Source organism: Bidens hawaiensis, unplaced genomic scaffold, assembly GCF_021521415.1.
Source record: "Bidens hawaiensis isolate Kalapana, Puna unplaced genomic scaffold, B.hawaiensis_p1.1 tig00024444_1, whole genome shotgun sequence".
NCBI classification, from domain to species: Eukaryota; Viridiplantae; Streptophyta; class Magnoliopsida; order Asterales; family Asteraceae; genus Bidens; species Bidens hawaiensis.
Genome location: NW_027493857.1, coordinates 64 through 15,290, shown reverse-complemented (window position 1 = coordinate 15,290; position 15,227 = coordinate 64). Strand labels below are relative to the sequence as shown.

At 40.2% G+C, this 15,227-nt stretch overlaps 1 pseudogene; it reads right to left on the bottom strand.

Moving 5' to 3' along the window:
- Positions 1 to 2,438: 2,438 nt before the first annotated feature.
- On the bottom strand, positions 2,439 to 5,579 carry LOC143569282 (zeatin O-glucosyltransferase-like; annotated as a pseudogene).
- Positions 5,580 to 15,227: the final 9,648 nt, after the last annotated feature.

Sequence of the window (15,227 nt, the reverse complement as noted above, 5' to 3'; positions counted from 1 at the left end):
TACTAAATGAATCGAAGAAAAAAAGTTATGGTTTTCAAAGTCGACATTGATAAGGCCTACGCTTCGTTAAATTGGGGTTCCTTGATTCGTCTTGCAACAAATGAATTTCTTGTGAGATGGCGTAGGTGGGCGTCGACCATTTTATCAGCTAGCCGGGAGTCGGTTTTGGTAAATGGATCGCCCACTTGGTAACCATTTATCTCTATTTATGTCTTATTGTTTTGGAAATTCTTACAAGGTTGATGAAATGGGTCACTATTAAATTAAAGGACGATTCCACAGGCTTAAACGTCGCCAAAAGGGTTCGTTAATTTCACATTTTTATGTCGGATGATGTGGTATTTCTTAGCGAATGGAGTGACCATAATTCCTTGAATTTATGTTTCACGTTGTATCAGGGCTATGCAGAAATCTGTCAAAATGTCGTGTCTTTGGAGCTAGTGTTAAAGAAATTATGGTAAACATGCTTTGGTGTAAGGTTGGGGAAATTCCATTTTTCCATTTCGGACTTCAAGTTGGGAGAAACATGAACGAGATTAACGCGTAGGATCCGGTGGTCGAGATTTTTAACGGTTGTCATGTTGGAAAGTAAAAACTCTATTGTTCGGGGTCGAATTATGATGTTGTAGTCGGTGCTTAATACCTTACGGGCATACTGTTTCTCGTTGTTTAGGGCTCCGGAGGGAGTCATTGAGAAAGCTGAAAAGTTGAGAAGGTTTTTTTTGAATCTAGGGAGGGTTAGAGGAAAAAGCTAATATCAATTGGGTGGCGTCGGATCGATGTTTGACTCCTATTTAGTTTGTTTTTTTTGGCATTGGCCGGCTATGAGATACAAATCTTTCCTTGTTAGCTAGGTGTGTGTGGGGGGGGGGGGGGGGGCTAAAACGAGAAGAGAAGTATGTGGTGGAGGGTTATTTGCTCTTTACACCATTCGTCGAGTTCGTGGTCGGCAATCCCCACGAAGAATGGGAGGAGAACGTGGTTTTGGTTGGATAGTTGGGCGGGGTCAGTGCCTTTAGGTACTCGATTTCCTATGCTTTTTTCCTCGAGACGTCCAAGGATTGTATGTTGGCTAATAGCCTACTCTTGTTGGACGGCTGGGTTTGCAGTCGGTGAGAGTGGGTTAAGGAGTTGTCGGGTTTGGGTTAGATTGAAGAGTTGAGAGCTAGGCCTTCTACAAACTTGCTAAGGGGTTTCACTAATTTATGAGGAAGATAGAGTTCTTTGGTCTGGTGACGCCTCTAGTATATGTAGCTTGCGGGTCTTGTGATTTAGGACTGTTCTGGTTGAGTGTGATGGAAACAGATTGGCTGTGAGCCAATCGATAGAGCAAACACAAAAATATAAACGATAAGAAAAACAAAACTATGATTCCGGTTAACGAAATTATTATAACGAAGATTACATAACTTTTTCCCACACCGAAGGAGCCCTCCCGTAGGTGGTGGCACAAATACAAAATAGATCGATACAAACAAATGAGGCCTAGTTCCATATTTATAGATTCTTGAGCCGGCTCGGTTCAACGAGCTGCCACTCGTGAACTAATACGTGTACTTTCGAAGAGACCCATGAAGATTCATGTACGCGATTGTCTAGCTTCGCATAATGGATTTAGACCAGATACGCATACTCCATCATTAAGTGCAGGGGTATAGGGGTCTTTTCACAGGATTCATAATCGTTGGTAAACGTTGGGGGTAATGAATGGGTTCATTGCAAGGGAATGTAGACTTCAGGTGCCCATCGTGCAAAGGTGATGACGACAGGGGTGTAAATCGCACTTAACTCTTAAAAAAGTAGATTTAAAACAAGAACTTACAATACATTCAGAACAATAACATAACAAGTACCATTATTAGCATTCGGCACTCATCAAAGATGCCATATCCATACGCAGCTTGTAATGAAAGAAAACGTCATGTTAAATTACCAATAAAAGAGCATCTAAAATTGTATACTCAAAATTACGCTTAGAATGCAAAATTATGGATTCCTATATCCTATAATAACGTATAGTACGCAAAAAACATGGAATTGTAAAATGACGCAAATATTCTTGTGCGTCTATAACAGAAAAAGACATACAACATTATATCACCGATAGGTGGTCAGGTACAAGTACAACCTAATACCTTTAACCCAGAATCCCCACTTCATATTTTGGTTACATATTAATGTTACACTCATCTTGATTTTTGTAGAACTATGTTTAGGGGTTATGAATTTCTTCAAGCTTATAATATAAAGGAATGTATTATGTATTTAGGTGTAGGAAATAATAGTGGGTGGTGTTATTAAAAAGAAAAGTCTATTTCAACGAGTTTGATCACTATGAATTTTATGGCTGCTCAGTTCACATATTTTGAACATAATTATGGAGTGGAAATACGTCAAAGGTAGTTTATATAAAAAATATTCGAAACATTCGACGCAATTTATCTTGAGACATGCGCCACAAATGAATCCAACTCCACCCTCGCAATCCCACCATCCATCATAGACCGCCGAACCCTATCACCAAGCTCCACGGCCCTTTTCCTCATCTCTACTCCTTCATCCGACACCATCAACCTCGTAACTACCTCTTTAACAACCTTCCAACTCACCAAATCTTTCCTTTGTGTCCAATCCCTCACATACATCCCAATATTCAATACTTTCGTTAACAACATAGCGTTGCGTGGCTGATCTGAATGCATCGGCCACGGTGCAACGGGCACACCCATGGTAACACTCTCCATGCACGAGTTCCACCCACAGTGACTCATAAACCCTCCAGTGGCTCGGTGGCCTAGGATCTCTAATTGTGGGACCCAGTCCACCACCACCAGCCCATGCTCCCCTACCCGCTCTTTAAACCGTCCGGAAGCTCTATCTTCCGGGTCTCACTATCAAATATATCACCTTTGTCAGCATCCCTCAACACCCAAATGAATTTTTGCTTGCTTTCCTGTAAACCTAAAGCTATTTCTTGAATTTGTTCATTACTGATGGATGTTGTGGTCCCGAATGAAATGTAAAGAACAGAGTCAGATGCTTGTTTCTCGAGCCATTTGAATAATTTATGACGTTTAGGATTTGGATCGCTTGTGATCTCAACTGGGTTGAAGGGCCAAGAGCCCAAAGTTTTTGTGTATCTTGATAATCGACTTGTTCAATTAGATCAATGTATTTGCCTTCGATAACCCTACTTGCATCAAAAATCGTTCCTGCGAGTTAATTTTACTCATTAGGTCAATAGGGCCGGATTGTTTAGAACACAAGCCAATTAAGTTTAGTTTGTAAAAAGCTTGCTCGAATTCATTTCGTTTACAAACCGAGTCAGCTGAACTCGACTCGAATTACTTTATTCTAACTGTATTATAAACTAGAGGGAAACTAAATTATTTTTCTTTATTTTGTTGATTCAAATAAATAAGTAAATTAGATTTTTGTTTTGTCTAGGTAAAATAAAGCGTAAATAGTTTTTGTTTGTTTTTTCATCAGTGAAGTATAATTTCCCTTTAGTAAACTTAATAGTTAAAAGGTGATGTAACGTCTGCCCAGATTGTGTATGTTTCGTCCACATCGCCCGGAATTGAAAACGAAACTCTGTTTATAATCAGCACATAGAGACAAAAGAGCATGCCCTTACTTGAACAAGATCTATTCTATTGGGTTGTTGCTGTCTCGTGAACTATTTGGGTTTTTTTGTTAAAAGATTCATAACATGGTGGCTACAATCACTAGCCCAAACCTTGGATTAAAAAAGCGTGAGGCGAAGCGCAAAAGCGAACGCTTTTTGAACACAAAGCGATCATATTTTAAAAAATATTTAATTATTTATAAGCCATATATATTATATACAAGCCACATTATAATATATATTAAACGTCTAAAACATCAACATATATATATCCCAAAATTTCAAAAGTAGCCGGTTGAACAATTTTTCAAGTACCACATTAATCGTTCAAAATATAAAGTAGCATAAAAACAAGTTGTCGAGTACCAAATTACTCGAAAGTGTTTCAAAAGAACACAACTTAAAAGTGTTTCACCTTTTAAAAGTTTATTGTGAAATTTGAAAAGTCTGGAAATGGCTAATTATAAAGGTTAGGTTGAAAATGGGCTAACTGGTCGCCTTTTGTACATAAAGCCTTCGCCTCCTCGCTTTTTCGCTTCACACAAAAGCGCAAAAAGCGTTCGCTTTTTGCACAAGCTTCGCCTTGGGTAGGCAAAAGCGTTGAGGTGCTCGCTTTGGGTCGCTTCTCGCCTTACTTCGCCTTAAGCGCGCTTTTTTAAACCAAGGCCCCAACATCGTGTCAAGAACGAATTGATAACGGAAACACAAACGAGCACACAATATTTTGGGTAAACCTCACGTATTAATATAATCAAGAAACAAGTACAAAACTTGAATACAATAATCCCTCTCACAATTCCATAACCCTAACATGGCTATGTATTTATAGGGAGACCCTAACTTGGCCAATAAGTAAAGCCCAAATATAAAAGTCAAATTGTAACCCCACAAACCCATTACATCATTAATGAATTTCATAGGCCCAATAGGTCTAACCCGGTCAGCTATAAGTGACGAGCCTAATATGATGGAAATTACCAACAATCACCGCCTAATTTCCGACTCGAAACTAGGAGATCTTCAACACCGAGCAATCTTCTCATCTTGTCAAACTTGATTCTCGCAAGTGCTTTCGTCAGAATGTCAGCTCGTTGTTCCTTGCCACTAATGTGCTCCACCGCTAACGATGTTGACTTTACATCCACATGATGTAATTTTCATCCTTCAGTAGATGCAATGGCAATGAGCATACGTAGCAAAGACCTTGTCAAAATCAACTCCGGGTTCCTTGCCACTAATTTCAAGTCTCGCCACCGGAGCAAAGACCTCGTCAAAATCAACTCCGGGTTGCTACACATAACCCTTTGCCACGAGTCTTGATTTATATTTTATTAATCGAACCATCTGCATTTCTTTTCACCTTTAAAGCCCACTTCAATGCGATAGCTTTAGCCCCTCTCGGTAACTCGGTCAACTTCCATGTGTCGTTTCATTTAATGGATTCGAGTTATGTTTTCATAGCCTTTATCCACCCCGGTTTGGATTTTGCTTCACCAAAATTCCTTGGTTCACCTTCTTCTAACAAAAGAAGTTCAATGTCCTACATTTCCGAACATAGGACATAATCATTGGACTTAACCGGTGCGATCGGAACACGTGTAGATCTTCGTAAGTTAATTTCTAGTTAATTAAGTGCTGCTGTCGCTAAACCAGTTGCTGCTGGTGTCGCTAAACTAGTTGCTGAGTTGTTGGAATTAGCGACCAGAGCATTAGAATATGTCGCTAAAGGTGCTGATGGGCCTTTTGAATTAGCGATAGAAGCTGTCGCTGATTTTGTTTCTGAATCTGGCGACGAAGCTGGATTTTCGTCGCTAATGTTGTTGCTTCCAATAGGCTCTGTTACAACTTGCCCAACTCTGGTATCAATAACCCCGTTCCAATCAACCAAAAATAAACTCGGTGCTAGCTCCGTTTCTTCATTGGTTTGACCTGAATTAGACCATACCCACATCTTCTTTTCGTAAAAAACATCACGAGCTATCACAACCTTCTGGGTATTTGGATCGAACAACCGGTAAGCTTTGGACCCGGTCTCGACTCCGATATGCACTAAATCCTCGAATGATCGTCGAGCTTCTTTAAGTGAGTGCCTACTATCTTTGCATACGCCACACAACCAAATACTTTAAGATGAGCAATATTCGGTTTCTATTGTTTTAGCATCTTGTATGGTGTTTTCTCCTTTAGGGCATGAGTAGGAATCCAATTCTCGATGTACGTTGCATGTCGGATTGCCTCACCCCATAAATAATTCGGAACACCCATTGCTTTTAACATACTCCGTGTCATCTCTAATAAGGTTCGGTTCCATTTTTCAACCACCACGTTTTGTTGAGGTGTGTATGGTGCCGTTAGATGTCTTCGAATGCCTTCCATGTCAGAAAATTGGTTGAACTCATGTGAGGTAAACTCACCACCTCGGTCGGTACGAAACGTCTTGATCTTTTTCCCGACATCACTTTCTACCAATTCCTTAAACTTCTTGAAAGCTTCAACTGCCTCATATTTAGCTTTCAACAAATACAACCAAACAAATCGTGAGTAATCACCGATTAAAACAAGCACGTACATGTTACCCACTATTGTTGGAGGGGTAATCGGTCCACACAGATCACCGTGCACAAGTTCTAAAGCCCAAGTTTCCCTAAACACCGCCGAATTAGGAAAGGATTGCCTCGTTTGCTTCCCGACCAAACAAGATTCACATAACTTGTTTTCATGGGTAACGCCACGCATTCCTTCAACCACCTCCCTCCGAGCCACTAGCTTAATCGATTCAAGTTTATTTCTTTATGTTTTTGTTTTCCGTATTGTACGCCGCTACATGTGAGCGAGTTGGAGTTTTGCAGGTTATATTATGCGCATGGTAGCTACGATGGCGTTGTGGAACAGGTTCTCCCGAGGTTGCGGCCGCGAATGAAATGCTATACGGTCGTTTGGACACTACTCAGCTGTTGAAGATTTTGCACACAAACCAGGGGAGTAACCCGTTCTTTGTTTTAGTCTTGTATACTTTATTTTTATTTTTATTTTATTTCTTTTCCTTATACTCATCGAAGACGATTTCGTTCTAAGTGTGGGGATGGGGTTTATTTTACTTAGTTGTAGGAAATTTTTTTGAAAAAAAAAATTGAAAAATTTAAAAAATAGTCCCTTGAAATTTGTTTTCTCTACGTTAAACAGGAGATGATATTATTACCCAGTAGTGATTATTTTATAAATTCTTGGTGGGTTCAAAAATATATATATAATAAATAAGAACAGTGCCCATTAGACCCGCACGTAATGTATGGTAACCGAACGGTTTAGACTCAGTAATCGTGTGTCGGTAGGCTCAGCCTTTGAGAATGAAAGGGCGGTTTGGTTGTTGACCTAATTGAACCTCTTAAATGGCCTGATTATAGTGGGAAACATCTTGGGGGTTTTGTTTGTTTAACTAAGCTCGTGACAGGACTGGAATGAAAAGCCGGGTCATACTCAAGCCTCGAGTCACATGATCGTCTGTATATATTAGTTGTTTTATCTTTTGTATTTGTTTCTGTTCATGCAAAGCCATGTAATATGATTAAAAATAATAATAATAATAATAATAATAATAATAATAATAAAAGAAAGAATGCATTTGAAATTGCGTGCACTTGAAAGAGAGCTAGAGTTTATAGTTTGTATATGAGTCGAAATGTTTAATCATGTGGCAATAGGTTTAAGTCAAGTTGGAGTGGCTCGGCCCGGTAAAACCATAATGGAATTGGTGAAGTGGCAGCAAGGCTTTTAGGTGTGGATTCCACTTAGTCATACAAATTAATAGAATCGTCACGCCTTATTTGTCTCGGTAAGTATTAGGGGCATGGGTTTAAAGTGGACAGCAATACCGGCAATCGACATGATCTGGCTTATTAGGTGAAAGTTGGAAGGGGTAAAGGGTCACTCGTTCTAGTACTTTAAAAAGAAAAAAAAATATTAATAATAATAATAAATATATAAATAAAACCAAGAGTTGTCGGTTGAACTCGGATATGATCTTGTGTAGTATTCTTTTTCCGGGACGAAAAAGTCTTAAGTGTGGGGATATTTGATGTGTTGTAAAACACACGTATTTTCCGCACCTTTTATCTACGTAATGTATTGTATTTTATATGTTTTTACTCGTTTTATATAGGTTTTACATAAGTTTATTCATATTGTAGGTTATGGGTTACAAGGAAGAAGAAACCGAGCTTTTGGAGTAGTTTACGAGCCTTTCACGCATACGTTTTCAAGTAAAAACTCAAGGCCCGGTCCGTTACATCATGGAAAAGCCCAAGCCTACTATTATATTATAATATAAAAAAAGAAAAAAACCCTAGGGGGCTGACTACAGCTGCGATCGCAGATCAGCAAGGGAAGGAAGCAAGGAAAATCTTTTTTCGGCTAGGGTTTGGTGTTCGTGGCGGCTAGGGAAGGAAGAAGGAAGCAAGTGCAAGCCTCGGGAAGGTTATACAGCAGTAGTTACAGCCAAGAGCAGCCCTAGAATCATCCATATCCTTACCTATTTTTCATTGATCATACACTTGAATATACTTGTTTAATTGATTAGTAGTTTTGCAATTACTTGAGATATTGACTTGTTTATGATATTTGTTGACCATTGAATGTTTGAATTGATATTTGAGATGAGTTTTATGGTGATTTCATTGAGTGTTTGCTGCTGTCCAAAGATGATTATTGGCTAAACTTGCTAGTTCTACCTAGGAATAATGATTCTTGTTAGTGTTTGATAGGTTTTATGGATTGTTTGATTGATAGACTTGAATTGTTATTGTAAAGTTTGATTTAGACATGAAATAGGTTGTGTTTAAGGGCTGTAAATTTTGGTGATTCATTGCATAAACCCCGTGTGTTGATTGATTAGTTTTGTATTGATTGATCGGTGCATTGTTTGATTCTAGACTTTGGTGTTTGTTGGTGCATGATGTCAGTAGTTCAGTGTCTAGTGTCTGTAATCGCGTTTGTAATGTTTTATGTTTTGTATAGGCGAAGTTGCTAACAAGTTCGCTGATATGGGCGAACTTGTTAGACAAGCGAAGTTAGTGACAACTTCGCCTGAACATACCAGGCGAAGTTGTCGTGTCTATATAAGGTTTAGGTTACGGCTTATTCGAGATCAGTTAATAGATTAATAGTTTGTGTATTCGAGAGAGAGAGTCTGTAATCAAGTGATCTTCGTATCACGTGTTTAAGGTTGGTATACAACGTGTTTGATTATCGTATCGTGTGTTAATCGTATTGTTTTCTATACTCGTAACGTCTTACGTAGGGATTCCGCACCTACGTAGAACGCGATATCTCGTGTAGATCCGGCTGGGAACCTACAATTGGTATCAGAGCATTTGCTCGATTGTGTGGTTCGGGATTATCACGCGGGTGTAGAAATCGTTCCGTTCGACCATTCGCGGGACGAGTTTTCTGAGTTTTTGTGTTACACTCACCTCCTACAATCTTAAACAACCCATAACACCTTCACAAACCTCGAAAAACCCATAAATCTAATCTGCAGAAACTTCGTGTTCATCAGGCGAAGTTGCCGTCACTGTTAGTAGGGTTTCGGCGAAGATATAAGGTTAAGCGAAGTTATCCACAACTTCGCCTACCTCTTCAAGTTCGCTTACCTCAAGCGAAGTTACCCACAACTTCGCCTACCTCCCAAGTTCGCTCAACTTAAGCGAAGTTATTCTCAAGTTCGCCAATCCGGCGAATTTAAGAAAGTGAGCGAAGTTTCAAATTCACGCGAAGTTAAGCTTTAAGCGAAGTTATCCACAACTTCGCCTACAGAGCTGTTTGAAAATAAAATTTTTGATTTTCGGATTTCTTTGAGTTTTGAGAAAGATGTCTTCGATAAACATTACTGAACTAGTAAAGATGGAAGTAGAAGCAGGTTCGGCTACAAAGGCACCCAAGATGCTTAAGAAAACTGATTATGTAGCGTGGAAAGACCGTTTTGAACAATATGTCAAGTATCAAGATGCCAAGATGTGGGTATGCATACAAGATGGTTACATTCCACCTACTGCTGAGTATGAGGGTCGTGATCAGATTAAGAAGTATAAAGAGATGGAAGATGAAGAGAAGAAAATGTATGAAGCCGAAAGCAAAGCTCATGCAGCAATTACAATGGCTCTTCCACAAGAGATTCTGCACACTTTCAGAAAGTATAAGACTGCTAGAGAGCTTTGGGAAGCTCTTGAAAACCGTTTTGAGGGCAATGTGGGAATTCGTGCTTCGAAGATTAAACTTCTAAAAACCCAATTCTCGGTCTTCAAGTATCTGAAAAATGAATCACTTGATGATATCATCACTAGATATTATCATCTGATGACTGAACTCAGCAACTATTCAATTGCATACAAAGAAGATGAGATTGTTGAGAAGCTTCTTGATGCTCTCCCACCAAAATGGGAGATGTATACAGTGTTGATGAGAGAAGATAAAGACTTTGCTGACTATGACCTTGAGACAGCAGTTAACAAGCTAAGAACGTTTGAACTGAACATGGTACGAAAGGAGACACCTACCGATCAGGTTCAAGATCCGGGTATGTATGGTGCAAAGGTTAACTCTGGATCAAGTTCGAAAACTGAATCATCTGCTTATTACTCTAAGGGAGAGTCAGGCGCGAGCTCAACACATGAGGGACATGTATCTCTCAACATGAACGGTGATGTATGCTATGTAGCTGGAGGGTCAAATGCTTCTCAACCTCAAGCGACCAAGAGTAGTTATTCCCCAAGTGTTTCAAACAAAAACTACTCGAAGATGCCCATGAGTGTCAAATCTGCTGAACAGCAGTTTGCTCTCTATGCATCTTTTATTGCTTCGTATGAGAACTACATTCAGGGTAAGATCGTTGATCCTGCAGTTTTGGATGAAGAGTATGACCAGATCGATGCTGATGATCTGGAGGAGATGAATCTGCAGTGGCAGATGGCCATGATAGTGAGAAGGGTAAAGAGGTTCATGAAGAAGACTGGCAGGAAGTTTGTCGGTGAGAGGCCAGGGTTTGATAAGACGAAGGTTCGCTGCTACAACTGTCAGCAGAATGGCCACTTTGCAAAAGAATGCAAGAATGAACGTGTAGAACGCAGTCAGAACATATCTACACAGCAAAGTGGTAGTGGTAATGACTATAGAGCCATGATTTCCAGACAGAACGAGGAGTACAACTGGAATCTGCATGTTGAAGAAGTATTTGAACAGGCCAACTTGGCAAACATCGAAAATGCAGATAGTGAGAAGGGAACTGGCAAAAATGAAGCGTACATGGCAGTGTAGCAGACCAGCTCTCCGAGGTAAGTACCGAACTTCCTTGTACTAAGTGTGAACATCTGTCTGAACAACTGACAACTCTAACTGATCAGTTTGTTAGTTTGGATGCGCAATATAAAACTTTAAAAGAAGATCATCATTTCACTAAAGCTAGAGAAATTAGTTACAAAGTAAAAATTAAAGCTAGTGAAACAGATATTAAAAGTCTTAAAGCAAAGCTTGCTGAAAAAATTAAAGTGATTGATCTTAGCTATGAAGTTCTAGAAGAGAAAACCAAACTAATAGCTGAGAGGGAAAAACAGATAGCTGATCACCAGGTAAAAGTGGTGGAACTTAACAGGAAACTGGAGCAATTCAGAAATTCCTCCGCTATACTTGATCACCTCGTTAGTGATCAAGGTTCCCCAAAAAGGGGAGGAATTGGTTATCATGAAGTTCCACCACCTTTCAATCATAATTACACTTATGACCCTAGTAATCAGAAATCTGTCGATGTTGACTATGGTCAGACAGTTCCGGTTAAAGTAACGATTAAAGAACCAGAATTTAGTAAGCCTGTTACAAGTGTTAAAATTTCTGCTCCGAGTCCTGTCTCATCTAACTCGGACAAGTCTTCTGAGTCGTGTGAGACAAAACAAGAGGAAGTGTTACCAAAAAGTGGAGAAAAAAATAAAACACCTGAAAAGAAGTCTCCACTAAACCCGTATGTCCCACCATATGTAAGACAAACGGGCAGTAATACAGCCTCAACATCTAAGATAACTTTTGATAAGAAAGTTGAAAACAGGTGTTGTTTTAGATGTAATCAACAAGGACATCTTGTTGCTGATTGCCCTCTGAAGCAAAAATTCAGAGGTGTGAGGCCTTTAAAATCTGAGAAAAGAGCTAACAGTAATCAATTTAATGATAAAACTGAAAACCAATCGAATTTCAGAAAATGGACTAATCCAGGTTTTCAAAGAAATAGATCTCAGTTTTTCACTGGTAACACCCAAACCATAACTAATAATTCATTTAATTCAAGACGGTTTGGATGGCCTCATAGACAATCCACAAGAAGGTATCCTGTTAGGACTCACAGAAATTATTATGATACTAACTTTGGACAGCCAAGGTACGGGATGTATCGACCCAAGACCAAGAGGTCTTGGGTTCCAAGATTCTAATAATCTGTTTTAATCGTGCAGGAACAGTTGAACAGGGCTGCCAACAATCAATGGGTTGTGGATAGCGGCTGTTCCCGGCACATGACGGGTAACAAGAAATTGTTACAAGACTGGAAACCTGTTCAAGGTGGTAGAGTGAGTTTCGCAGGAGAGAGCAGTGGAAAGATCACAGGAATTGGGACTGTGACTAACGGGAAGATGACGCTAGAGAAAGTTAACTTTGTTGAAGAACTGAAGCACAATCTGCTGAGTGTTTCGCAGATCTGTGACAAGGATTATACCGTGCATTTCACGAAGAATGAGGCGATAGTGTTGTATCCTGGTTTTAAGATACCAGAGGACTGGATTGTTATGAAGGCTCCAAGAGTGAAGAATACGTATATCATGGATATGAGGTCTACTGAAATGGCCACTGAAGAATCGTGTCTTTTGTCGAAAGCGACTGAATCAGAGTCCGAATTATGGCATAGGAGAATGGGGCACATTCATCTTCGTAAGATGAACTACCTTGTCAAAAATAGGCTTGTGTTGGGGGTTCCCTTGTAGAATTTCAACTTCGAAGACAAATGCTTATCATGCAAGAAGGGAAAGCAACACAAGAAATCCCATCACACCAAGAAGGTCAACTCAATAGTCAGTACCCTAGACCTACTTCACATGGATCTCTTTGGTCCAGTGAATGTAAAAAGTCTAGGGGGAACATCGTACTGCTTGGTGATTACTGATGATTTTTCTCGATACTCGTGGGTATATTTCCTGAAGTCGAAGGATGAAACTGTTCAGATGTTAATAAATTTGATTACCAAAGTTGAGAACATTATGGGAAAAAGAGTTAAATACATCAGGAGTGACAATGGGACTGAGTTCAAGAACTATCAGATGGAGATCTTCTGCCTACAGAAGGGGATTGAACACCAATACAGCGCACCGTATACTCCGCAACAAAATGGAGTGGCTGAGAGGAAGAACAGAACTTTAATTGAAGGAGCCAGAACCATGCTGGCTGATTCGCAACTTCCTGTGGTGTTCTGGGCTGAAGCCGTTGCAACAGCCTGTTATATCCTTAATAGAGTGTTAACTGTTAAAAGATTAAATAAAACCTGTTATGAACTAATGCATGGGAGAAAGCCCAACTTGAGTGGTCTTGAACCATTCGGGTCCCCGTGTTCGATATTAAAGACCAATTCAAAATTTGGTGAAGTAGCCGACGAAGGAATCTTAGTCGGATACGTTGTTGGGACTCCCAACAGACGGGTCTTTAATACATCGACCAGCAAGGTTGAGGTGGTGTGTAACACTGATATCACAAGTTACAAATCACCAAAACCAAGCACGGGACCCGTTGGGGTTTTTGACTATGATAGACTTTTTAAATCTTTTAACATGCCTTATTTGGATTTTGCAGAAGATGAGGAACGAATTGCTACGAAGATGATATGCGATGAGGAAGACACTTTGGTGCAAAGACCACAGTATGATGAATGTCAGCCTTCCTCGTCAAATGCTGTCAATACCCCTGCTGCCTCTACTGAAGAGGAATTCATCAATCCGTTTCACTCTCAACATCAATCAACCATGGATAAGCTATCTTCGAACTTGGAAGATAATCTAAATGTCAGTTCGGTTCCGACTACGAGAATTCACAAAAATCACCCGTTGGAGAATATGATAGGTGATCTGTCCGCCGGTGTACAAACAAGAAAAAGCGTGACTGAGCACACCTGTGTTTACACAAGCATTAAAGACACGGGCATTATCAACGAATGCTTGTACACCTGCTTCATCAGCCAGATTGAACCAAAGAACTATCAAATGGCTCTTAAGGACAGCTCGTGGGTCGAAGCCATGCAAGAAGAGTTAGCTCAGTTTAAGAAAATGGAAGTATGGAATTTGGTTGAAAAACCGAAGAATGTGCATGCGATAGGCACGAAGTGGGTCTTCAAATGTAAGAGAGATGAGAAAGGGGTTGTTATCAGGAATAAGGCGAGGCTGGTTGTTAAAGGCTTTAATCAGCAAGAGGGGATTGATTACAATGAAGTATTTGCTCCTGTGGCAAGATTAGAAGCCATTCGACTGTTTTTGGCATTTGCTGCTCATAAGGAGATGAAAGTTTTTCAGTTGGATGTGAAGAGCGCGTTCCTAAATGGTAAAGTCGATGAGGTTGTGTAAGTTGAGCAACCTCCGGGTTTTCCTGACCCTGACTTTCCCGATCACGTGTACAAGCTAAGTAAAGCGCTGTATGGACTACATTAGGCACCTCGTGCCTGGTACTCAACGCTATCCGATTACTTGCTTGAGAATGAGTTTGAAAGAGGTAAGATTGATAGCACGTTGTTCTTCAAGAGAAAAGGAAGCGACTTTCTGCTGGTGCAAGTCTACGTGGACGACATTATCTTTGCTGCATCAAAGGTCGCCATGTGTCAGGAGTTTGAGGCCGTCATGAAGAAGAGATTTGAAATGAGTGCTATGGGTGAACTAACTTTCTTTTTTGGATTGCAGGTTGATCAGAGGAAAGACGGGATGTTCATTCATCAGACGAAGTATGTCCATGATGTTCTCAAACGCTTCAAGATAGAGGACAGCACTCCATATGATACTCCAGTCTGCGTCAATCACAAATTGGGTGCTGATTCAGACAACGATGCAGACGTGGACCCAACCCAATATCGGGCTATTATAGGTTCTTTAATGTACTTAACTGCTTCTAGGCCTGATATAATGTTTGCTGTTTGTCTTTGTGCACGCTTTCAGGCAAACCCAAAAGAATCTCATTTGAAGGGTGCGAAGAGGATACTGCGGTATCTCAAAGGCAAGCCGAAGATGGGGTTGTGGTACTCGAGAGAAGGAGACTTGGAGCTAGTCGCTTACACAGATTCTGATTATGGAGGGTGCAATCAGAGTCGGAAGTCTACAACTGGTGGATGTCAGTTTCTTGGTGGCAGACTAGTGTCGTGGCAATGCAAGAAGCAGACCTCAGTCGCAATTTCAACCTGTGAAGCAGAATACATGGCAGCATCCAACTGCTGCTCCCAGGTTCTTTGGATTCAACAACAGTTGCGCGATTATGGTCTGAATTTCTCACTTACTCCTATTTGCATTGATAACACTGCTGCTATCTCAGTAACTAACAA